Below are 9,500 nucleotides of genomic sequence, written 5' to 3'. Positions count from 1 at the left end.
TTCAAGATGCCCTCTACCCGTTCGGAAACATCCTGGACCCTGGCACCAAGGAGGCAACATACCATCCTGGAGTCTCTTTCACATCCACAGAAGTGCCTATTTGTGCCCCTGGCTATAGAGTCCCCTCTGACTATTGCTCTTCTGCGCTTTGACCCTCCCTTCTGAACATCAGAGCCAGCCGTGGTGCCACTGTTCTGTCTGCTGCTGTTTTCCCCTGATAGGCTATTCCCCCCGACAGTATCCAAAGGGGTATACCTGTTCGAGAGGGGGACAACCACAGGGGATTCCTGCACTGACTGCCTGCCCTTTCTGGTGGTCACTCATTTCTCTGCCTCCACCTTGGGTGTGACCACATTTATATAACTGCTATCTATGACGCTTTCCGCCACCTGCATGCTCCTAAGTGCATCCAATTGCTGCTCCAACCGAACCATGCGGTCTGTGAGGAGCTCCAGTTGGGTGCACTTTCTGCAGATGAAGCCATCCGGGAGGCTGGAAGCCTCCCGGACCTGCCACATCTCACAGTCAGAGCACTGCACCCTTCTAACTGAAATGCGTCAATTAATTAGTAAATTAAAGTTAAAAGTTAAAAAATTTAAAAAAAAAGTTACTGTTAACTATCTGTTTCCTAGCACTAGATTTCTACTATAAATGTGAAAGCTAAATACAGTACTCTCCGATCTCTGGCTTAGATACCCCTCTAAATTATAATTAAGTAATTATGTTTAATTAGTTTACCAATGCCTAATTTTTTTAATTTAGTGTAGATTCCCAACCAGCCACTTAGGTCACAGCTTTTCTGTGATGTCACTTCAGCCCCCCCCCCCCCCCCTCACACACACAATTTGAAAAGGTAATAAAATGAAAAATGAGTAAAAATCACTTACTTACCTTCTGAGGGTCTCAGATGCTCTCTGGTTCTCTCCCTGCAGATTAAAAGTTACAGGCCAGAAGAAAGAGAGAGAACAAAACAGTAGGGAAAAAGCACCTTCTCCCACTCTGCACTGAATTACCTCACTGCACCAAATTACCAAGTTTCAAATTCCCACTCTGGATGTGTCTCACTCACTCAGGCTGTGTCTCTTTGACCTGCGCAACGCTTACTGAGTGCGTTTTCTGTCTGTCTTTTATACAGACTTCAGGATGACTCACACTAAAACTTCAAAGAGAAGAATACAATGTGTACCTTTGTGCCCCTAAACAGGCCTCAGATGACTGCCAGATAACTGCCTCTCAGCAATTAGGGTGGGGGCAGCTTCCGCCAATCAGACACTAATCTACACTGCACTTTTAACTGAAAAACAGCAGAATTAGATTTACCACTTACCTTTTCTGGTTACCTCACTGCACCAAATTACCAAGTTTCAAATTCCCACTCTGGATGTGTCTTACTCACTCAGGCTGTGTCTCTTTGACCTGCGCAACGCAGGAGGGATTTCCTGGATTTTGACCCAGCAACAATGAAGGAACAGTGATATATTTTCAAATCAGGATGGTGAGTGACTTGAAGGGAAACAACCACGTGGTAGTGTTCCCTAGTATCTGCTGCCCTTGTCCTTTTAGGTGGTAGCAGTTGTGGGTTTGGAAGATGTTGCCTAAGGAGCCTCTGATGAGATTCTGCAGTACTTCTTGTAGGTGGTACACACTGCTGCTCTTCACTCTAATGCCTTCACATCTGTCCTAAATTATGGCATCCAGAACTGGACACTCCAGTCGAGGCCAAAATAACATTTAGTACAAGTTTAACAGGGTTTCCTCGGCTTCATACTCTACGACTTTATTAATAAATCCCAAGATGCCGTATGCTTCATTGACTGCTCTTTCAGTTTCTCCTGCCACTTTCAGTGACTTACGCACATCTTAAAGCAGGTCCCCTGCTCCTGCACTGAAGAACTGTATCCTTTATTTTATATTGTCTCCAAGTTCGTTCTACCAAAATGGAACTCTGTCCCAAACAGCACTGTGGGTGTACCTACACCACATGGGCTGCAGTGGTTCAAGAAGGCAACTCACCACCACCTTCTCAAGGCAATTAGGAATGGGCAATAGAAATCCTGGCTTAGCCAGCGACACCCATGATCCATGGAATAATTAAAAATGCAGCACTTCAAACTTCTCTGCATTAAATTTCATCTTTTTAGAAGAATTTGTTCATGGGACATGGACATAGGACATGAAGCTTTACACTATTCTCCTCATACTTTGCAATATTATTGAGCTTTGTAATATCTACAAATTTTAAAATTGTACCGTATACACCAAGATCTAGGTCATTTATATATCAGGAAGAGCAAGGGTCCCAACACCAACTGCATGGGAGCGCCACTGCAAACCTTACTCTACACTGAAAAACATCCATTAACCACTATTCTGTTTCTGTCAGTGAGCCAATTTCATATCCATGTCGCTACTGTCCATTTTACCTATGAGATATAACTTTGTGCCCAAGTCTATTGTGAGGCACTTGATCAAATGCCTTCTGGATGTCCATGTAAACTACACCATCATTATCCTCACCAACCCCGTGTTACCTCATCAAAAATGTCCAGCTAGTTAAATATGACTTAGCCTTAAAAAAAAATCCATGTTGGGGCAGCACAGTGGCGAGCACTGCAGCCTCACGGCGCCAAGGTCCCAGGTTAGAGCACTGTCTGTGTGGAGTTTTTCATATTCTCCCTGCGTTTGCTTGTGTCTCACCCCAACAACCCAAAGATGTGCAGGGTAGGTGGATTGGCCACGCTAAATTGACCCTTAATTGGAAATAATTGAATTGGGCATTCGAAATGTATTCAAAAAAAAAATCAATGTTGGGATTCCTTAATTAATCTGCATTGGCCCAAGATACTATTAATTTTGTTCTGAATGATTATTTCCCAAAACAACTTCACTACGGTGACTAAACTGACTTTTCTATCATTGCTGGGTTATCTTTACACTCTATTTTGAACAAGGATGTAACGTTTGCAATTCTCCAGTCCTCTGGTCCCACCCTGGGTCTAAGGAAGACTGGAAAATTGTGGCCAGTGCCTCCATAATTTCATGAATTCCCTCAAAATCCTTTGCTGCAACTCCCGCAGCCTTGGTATCTTATCAACTTTCAGTACAGACACCTTGGGTGGGATTCTCTGAAAATGGGGCTATGTCCCCCACGCCGGTGAGGAAATTGGTGCCAACGACTCCGGCGTCAACAGCCGCTCAAGGTGAGGAATTCTCACCTTTCTCGGGGGCTAGGTTGCCGACGGAGTCATCCCTGCTGCTCCAGCCGGCGCCGAAGGGCCGGCGCGAGTTTGCGCATGCGTGGACCGGCTGGCATATTTCCGCGGATGCGCAGGGGTTCTCTTCACGCCGGCCCCCGGGCAATATGGCGGAGCCCTACAGGGGCTCGCGCGGAGGAAAGAAGTCCCCCCACGGAACAAGCCCGCCTGCAGATCGGTAGGCCCTGATCGCGGGCCAGGCCACCGTAGGGCAGCTGGCGACGGGGCGGGACTCGCGCCTCCCCCGGGGATTCTCCGGCCCGGCGGGTTTTCGGAGAATCCCAGCCCTTATCCCATGCCTTCTCTTCAAGGAACTTCAGGTGTCTGAACTACTGCCCCAATCACCATGACCAGTGCCGCATCTTCTTAGATGCAAAGTATTAATTTAATATTCCAACCTCCACATGTAAATCACCTTTTTGTTTCCTAATTAGCCCCACTATTTTTGCTATTTATATGCCTATGGAAGATTTTTGGATTCCCTCTTATACCTTCTCATACTGTCTTTGCTTCTCTAAATGGTCTTTTCCCTTCCCCTCTGAACCATCTATGTTGTATTATATCTATCGTAAGCACACTTTTTTTTTCTTCAACTTAGATCACTATCTCTTTTGCCATCCAGGGGTCTTTCGATTTGTTTGTCCTGTCTTTCCACTTCCTGGGAATCTTCCTCGTCTGTGTGCAAACTACCCCTTCTCTATAGGCGGCCCATTATTAAGTTACTGCTTTGTCTGCCAACCTTTGATTTTAATTGATCGCTGCTGATCCATTCTCACCCCATTGAAAGTGACTTTCTCTTAGTTAATTATTCTGATTCTGAATTGTTCCTCGTCTTTTTCCATAACTGGACTGAAAGAGGGTGTTGAAGAATCTCCGAGTTAACCGGTACTGGTGGCATGCAGCAAAGATAGCTGAAGCAAGACCACATTGTGAATAATGAGATATGATTAAGAACTGTACTCACAAGCCTCAAGATATGATTGAAAGCTGTAACTCACCTGATCACTCATGATTGATTTAATTGAATTGTCTCGAAATATATAAAAGGCCACAAATACAATGTCTCAGAAAAAGGACACCAGCTGGCGTAACCAGTTGAGTGTTCTCCCCACAGGTGCATATAAAGAATGCTTTAACTCTGACTGAAGACCCGGGGTGTGCTGAGTGATTATTTAGTCATTCCACCCTTACAAGTCTAAACGTTATGATACAATGATCACAGTCCCCAAACTGTTCTCCTACTGACACAAGACCCACCTCATTCCCAAGTACCAGATTATTTTTAAAAAAATGTATTTTATTCCAAACATGTAAAAAACAGCAACATATACAGGGCAGCATGGTGGCACAGTGGTTAGCATGGCTGCCTCACAGCTCCAGGGTCCGGCCTCGGATGTCTGTGTGGAGTTTTCACTTTCTCCCTGTGTGTGCGTGGGTTTCCTTTGGGTGCGCCGCTTTCCTCCCACAGTCCAAAGATGTGCATGTTAGGTGGATTGGACACGCTAAATTGTCCCTTAGTGAACAAAAGGCTAGGTTGGGTTATGGGGATAGGGTGGAGCTATGGGCTTAAGTGGGGTGTTTTCTCGGGGGAGTCGATGCAGACTCGATGGGCCGAATGGCGTCCTTCTGCACTGTGAATTCTATGTACAAAAACACACTCCACAAATTCACCGTCCGTGGTTTGCACAATTTCCCCCCCCTATTTTACGTCCTCACTTTCCCCTCCCCCCTCACGACAAACAATTCCTCAAACATTGTCATGAACAACACCCACCGTGTCTTGAAGCCATCTGCTGACCCCCTCAACTCAAATCTAATGTTTTCCAACTGTAGAAAATCGCACAAGTCCCCCAGCCAGGCCACCATCCCCGTCGGTGTATCCGACCTCCAATACAGCAAGATCCTTCGCCGGGCAATTAGAGAGTCGAAGGCCACAACGTCGGCCCCCTTCCCTCCACCAACTCTGGCACTTCCGATACCCCAACGACCGCCACCATTGGGTCCTACCTGACCTCCAACCCCAATCTTAGATAATGTCCCAAACACCGCTTCCCAGTATCGCTTCAGTTTCTCGCAACCCCACAACATGTGCGCATGGTTCACCGGCCCCCACCCAGACTTCTCACACTCTTCGGTCACCGCTTGGAAGAACCCACTCATCTTCACCCGGGTCATATGTACTTTGTGTACCACTTTGAACTGAATCAAGCTCATCCTCGTGCAAGAGGAGGTAGTATTCACCCTACGCATTGCCTTGCACCACAGTCCCCAGCCTATTCCACCCCCCCAGCTCCTCCTCCCATTTGTTCTTGATACTCACCACCTGCGCTTCCCCTGCTCCCCCATCCACCTGTATATATCCCCAATCTTACCCTCTTCTAACGGGAAATGTCCTCCACTCCTTCTATGCAAAGTCCCTCACTTACATATATCTAAATTCACTCGTCCTCGGCAGCTCAAACCTTTCCCGCAACTCCTCTAGACCTGCAAACTTCCCTTCCAAGTACAAGTTCCTCGCCCTCACCAGCCCCACCTTCCACCACTTCCCATACATCTTATCCATCTCCCCCAGCTTAAACCTATGGTTTCCGCACAGTGGTGTCAACACCGACATCCCCTCTAACTTAAAGTGTTTCCGCAGCTGATTCCACACCCTGACCGTTGTCTGTACCATCGGACTCCCGTATACGTCCCTGGAGCTAATGACAGTGGGGCCATCACCATAGCCCTCAGACTGGAAGCCCTACAGAACTCCTTCTCCATCCTGACCCACTCCGTCCCTCCATCGCGGAGTAGTGCAGCAGGTTTGGGAGCACCAACACCCTTTTCTGTCACTGCAGAAGGGCATTCTTTACTCTCAGCTCCTTCTCTGCCCATAGAAACTCCGAAATCACTGTCTCCAATTTCCGGAAGTCCTTAGGGAGAAAGATCGGGAGGGTCTGGAAAACAAACAGGGACCTTGGCAGCACATTCATCTTTTAAATTTTTTTTTATTTTATTACAAACATGTATCAAAACAGGTTACAGCAAATAAACACCACGGGAAACATACTTCAATCAACTATACAGATTTTCCTTTTGCGAGGCAACAGGTGAGGGAATTCCCGCAGCTCCCGACGCAGGAGGTGCAGGATAGAGTGATCTCAGAGACATGGGTGGGGGATGGTAGGGTGTCGGACATATACAGGGAAATGAGGGACGAGGGGGAGATCATGGTAGATGAGCTGAAAGGAAAATGGGAAGAAAAGCTGGGGGAGGAGATTGAGGAGGGGCTGTGGGCTGATGCCCTACGTAGGGTAAACTCGTTGTCCTCGTGTGCCAGGCTAAGCCTGATACAATTCAAGGTTCTACACAGGGCGCATATGACTGGAGCACGGCTCAGTAAATTTTTCGGGGTAGAGGATAGGTGTGGGAGATGCTCGAGAAGCCCAGCGAATCACACCCACATGTTCTGGTCATGTCCGGCATTACAGGGGTTCTGGGTGGGGGTGGCGAAGGTGTTTTCGAAGGTGGTGGGGGTCCGGGTCGAGCCAAGCTGGGGGTTGGCTATATTCGGGGTTGCAGAAGAGCCGGGAGTGCAGGAGGCGAGAGAGGCTGATGTTTTGGCCTTTGCGTCCCTAGTAGCCCGGCGCAGGATATTGCTTATGTGGAAGGAAGCCAAACCCCCGGGCGTGCAGACCTGGATAAACGACGTGGCAGGGTTTATAAAGTTAGAACGGATCAAGTTCGTATTAAGGGGTTCGGCTCAAGGGTTCACCAGGTGGTGGCAACCGTTCATCAACTACCTCACAGAATGATAGAGGGAATGAAAAGAAAGAAAGACAACAGCAGCAACCCAGGGGGGAGGGGGGAGGGGGGGAGGGGAGGATGCAGGCGGGCTCTTAGGGATGTCATTGTATACGTATAGACATTTGTTATAGGTAATGTATATTGTACTGTTGGATTGTATTTTTGGAGAGTAACTATTTTTGACAAGGCAGTTGCCATTTAGTTTTGTTTTTGTTTCTGTTTATATATTATTTATTTACTTGTTTAAAACTGGCCACTGTTATTTATATTGTTTTATTGTTGTTTAAAAGAAAAACTATGTACTGTTATGTTTGGCCAAAAAATCTTGAATAAAATATATATATTTTTAAAAACTATACAGATTTTCCCCCTTTTTCACCCAAGGGCCAAGGGCCGTAGTGGTGAGGTTTCACCGCTTCACCAACAGAGAGTGTGTCTTGAGATGGGCGAAGAAAGAACGGAGCAGCAGGTGGGAGAATACGGAGATCCGCGTCTACCAAAACTGGAGTGCAGAGCTGGCCAAGAAGAGGGCAGGATTCAACCGGGCCAAGGCGGTTCTTCATTGAAAGGGGGTGAAGTTCGAGCTGTTGCAGCCAGCGCGATTGTGGGTCACTTTTCAGGACCGCCACCATTATTTCGATACGCCGGAGGAGGCGTGGACCTTTATGCAGAACGAAAAATTGGACTCGAACTAATGGTTTTCTGTGGGTTTTGGAAAAGCTGGGGAGTGGGAAGGGGTGATTGGATGTGATGTGTGTGTTTTAATGGGCATGGGTATTGTTTTGGAGGGGCCGCTCCTCGCGTTCGAAGGGGGGAGGGGGGGGGCAGGAGGCCCTGGGTCGTTGGGAATTGGGCAGAGGCTGCAGGAGAAAGGAGCTGCAACACAGGGGGTGGGGCGAGCCCAGGTAGAAAATTGCGGGCTTTATTCCCGCGCTAAAGAGGGGGGGGCGTGGCCCAACGGGAGGGGCGGTGCCGGAGGGGTGTCCATATCGACTTGAAGGGGGAGGGGGGGACTTTCACGGAGAAACTAAACGGGGGATCGGTGGCAGAGGCGGGAGCGGCTGGGGTCAGCAGGAGTCAGCTGACTTACGGGAGTGCAAGGGGGGAGCAAGGGGGGAGGAACTGGGTTGCTGCTGCATTGACCGAGGGGAGCTGGAGGTAAGAGGGAGAGTCGGGGTGGGGGTCCTCCGCCTGGGGGGCTGGAGATCAGATGGGGAGAGTGGATCCATGGAGGTTTGCTAGGCCGGCGGCCAGAGAGTTCTCTTTTTTCTCCCACGTGCATAAGGCCTATTCACGGATAGACTTCTTTGTGGTGAGCAGGGCACTGATTCCAAGAGTGGAGGAAACGGAATATTCGGCCATAGCGATTTCGGACCACGCCCCGCACTGGGTGAGTTGGGGGAGGAAAGGGACCAGCGCCCGCTGTGGCGCTTGGATGTAGGACTGTTGGCAAATGAGGAGGTTTGTGGCCGGGTCCGGGATTCAGAGATACATAGAGGCCAATGATAATGGGGAAATACCAGTTGGTGTGGTTTGGGAGGCTCTGAAAGCGGTGGTTAGGGGAGAGCTAATCTCAATTAGGGCTCACAGGGAGAAGAGAGAGAGGACGGAGAGGGAGAGGTTGGTGGGGGAGAAATTAAGGGTGGATGGGAGGTATGCGGATTCCCCAGAAGAGGGGCTGCTGAAGGAGCGACGGAGCCTCCAAACGGAATTTGATTTGTTGACCACGGGGACAGCTGAGACCCAGTGGAGGAAGGTGTCGGGGGCAGTATACGAATATGGGCAGAAGGCGAGCCGGATGCTGGCGCATCAGCTACGCAAGAGAAAGGCAGCGAGGGAAATTGGAGGAATCAGGGACAGAGGGGGGAACACAGTGCGGAGTTCGGCTAGAATAAATGAGGTATTCAGGAATTTTTATGGGAACCTGTATAAGTCAGAACCCCCGGAGGTGGGTGAGGGGATGCGGCGGTTCCTGGACCAATTGAGGTTCCCGAGAGTGGAGGAGGGGCAAGTGGAAGGCCTGGGGGCACCGATTGGGATAGAGGAGCTGGTTTCGGGGTTGGGGAGCATGCAGGCGGGCAAGGCCCCGGGGCCTGATGGGTTCCTGGTCGAATTTTACAGGAAGTTTGTGGATCTGCTGGGTCCACTGCTGGTGAGAACTTCAACGAGGTGAGGGAGGAAGGGATTCTCCCCCCCGACAGTGTCTCGGGCGCTGATCTCGCTGATCCTTAAGCGGGACAAGGACCCGCTGCAGTGTGGCTCATATAGGCCGATCTCGCTCCTTAATGTAGATGCCAAGTTGCTGGCAAAGGTCCGAGCCACAAGGATTGAGGATTGTGTCCCGGGAGTGATACACGAGGACCAGACGGGGTTCATGAAGGGCAGGCAGTTAAATGCAAACGTGCGGAGGCTCCTGAATGTGATTATGATGCCCTCGGAGGGTGGGGAGGGAGAAGT

The sequence above is a fragment of the Scyliorhinus torazame genome, chromosome 9 (assembly GCF_047496885.1).
Source record: "Scyliorhinus torazame isolate Kashiwa2021f chromosome 9, sScyTor2.1, whole genome shotgun sequence".
In the NCBI taxonomy this organism is placed as follows: Eukaryota; Metazoa; Chordata; class Chondrichthyes; order Carcharhiniformes; family Scyliorhinidae; genus Scyliorhinus; species Scyliorhinus torazame.
This window is presented reverse-complemented; position numbering follows the sequence as displayed.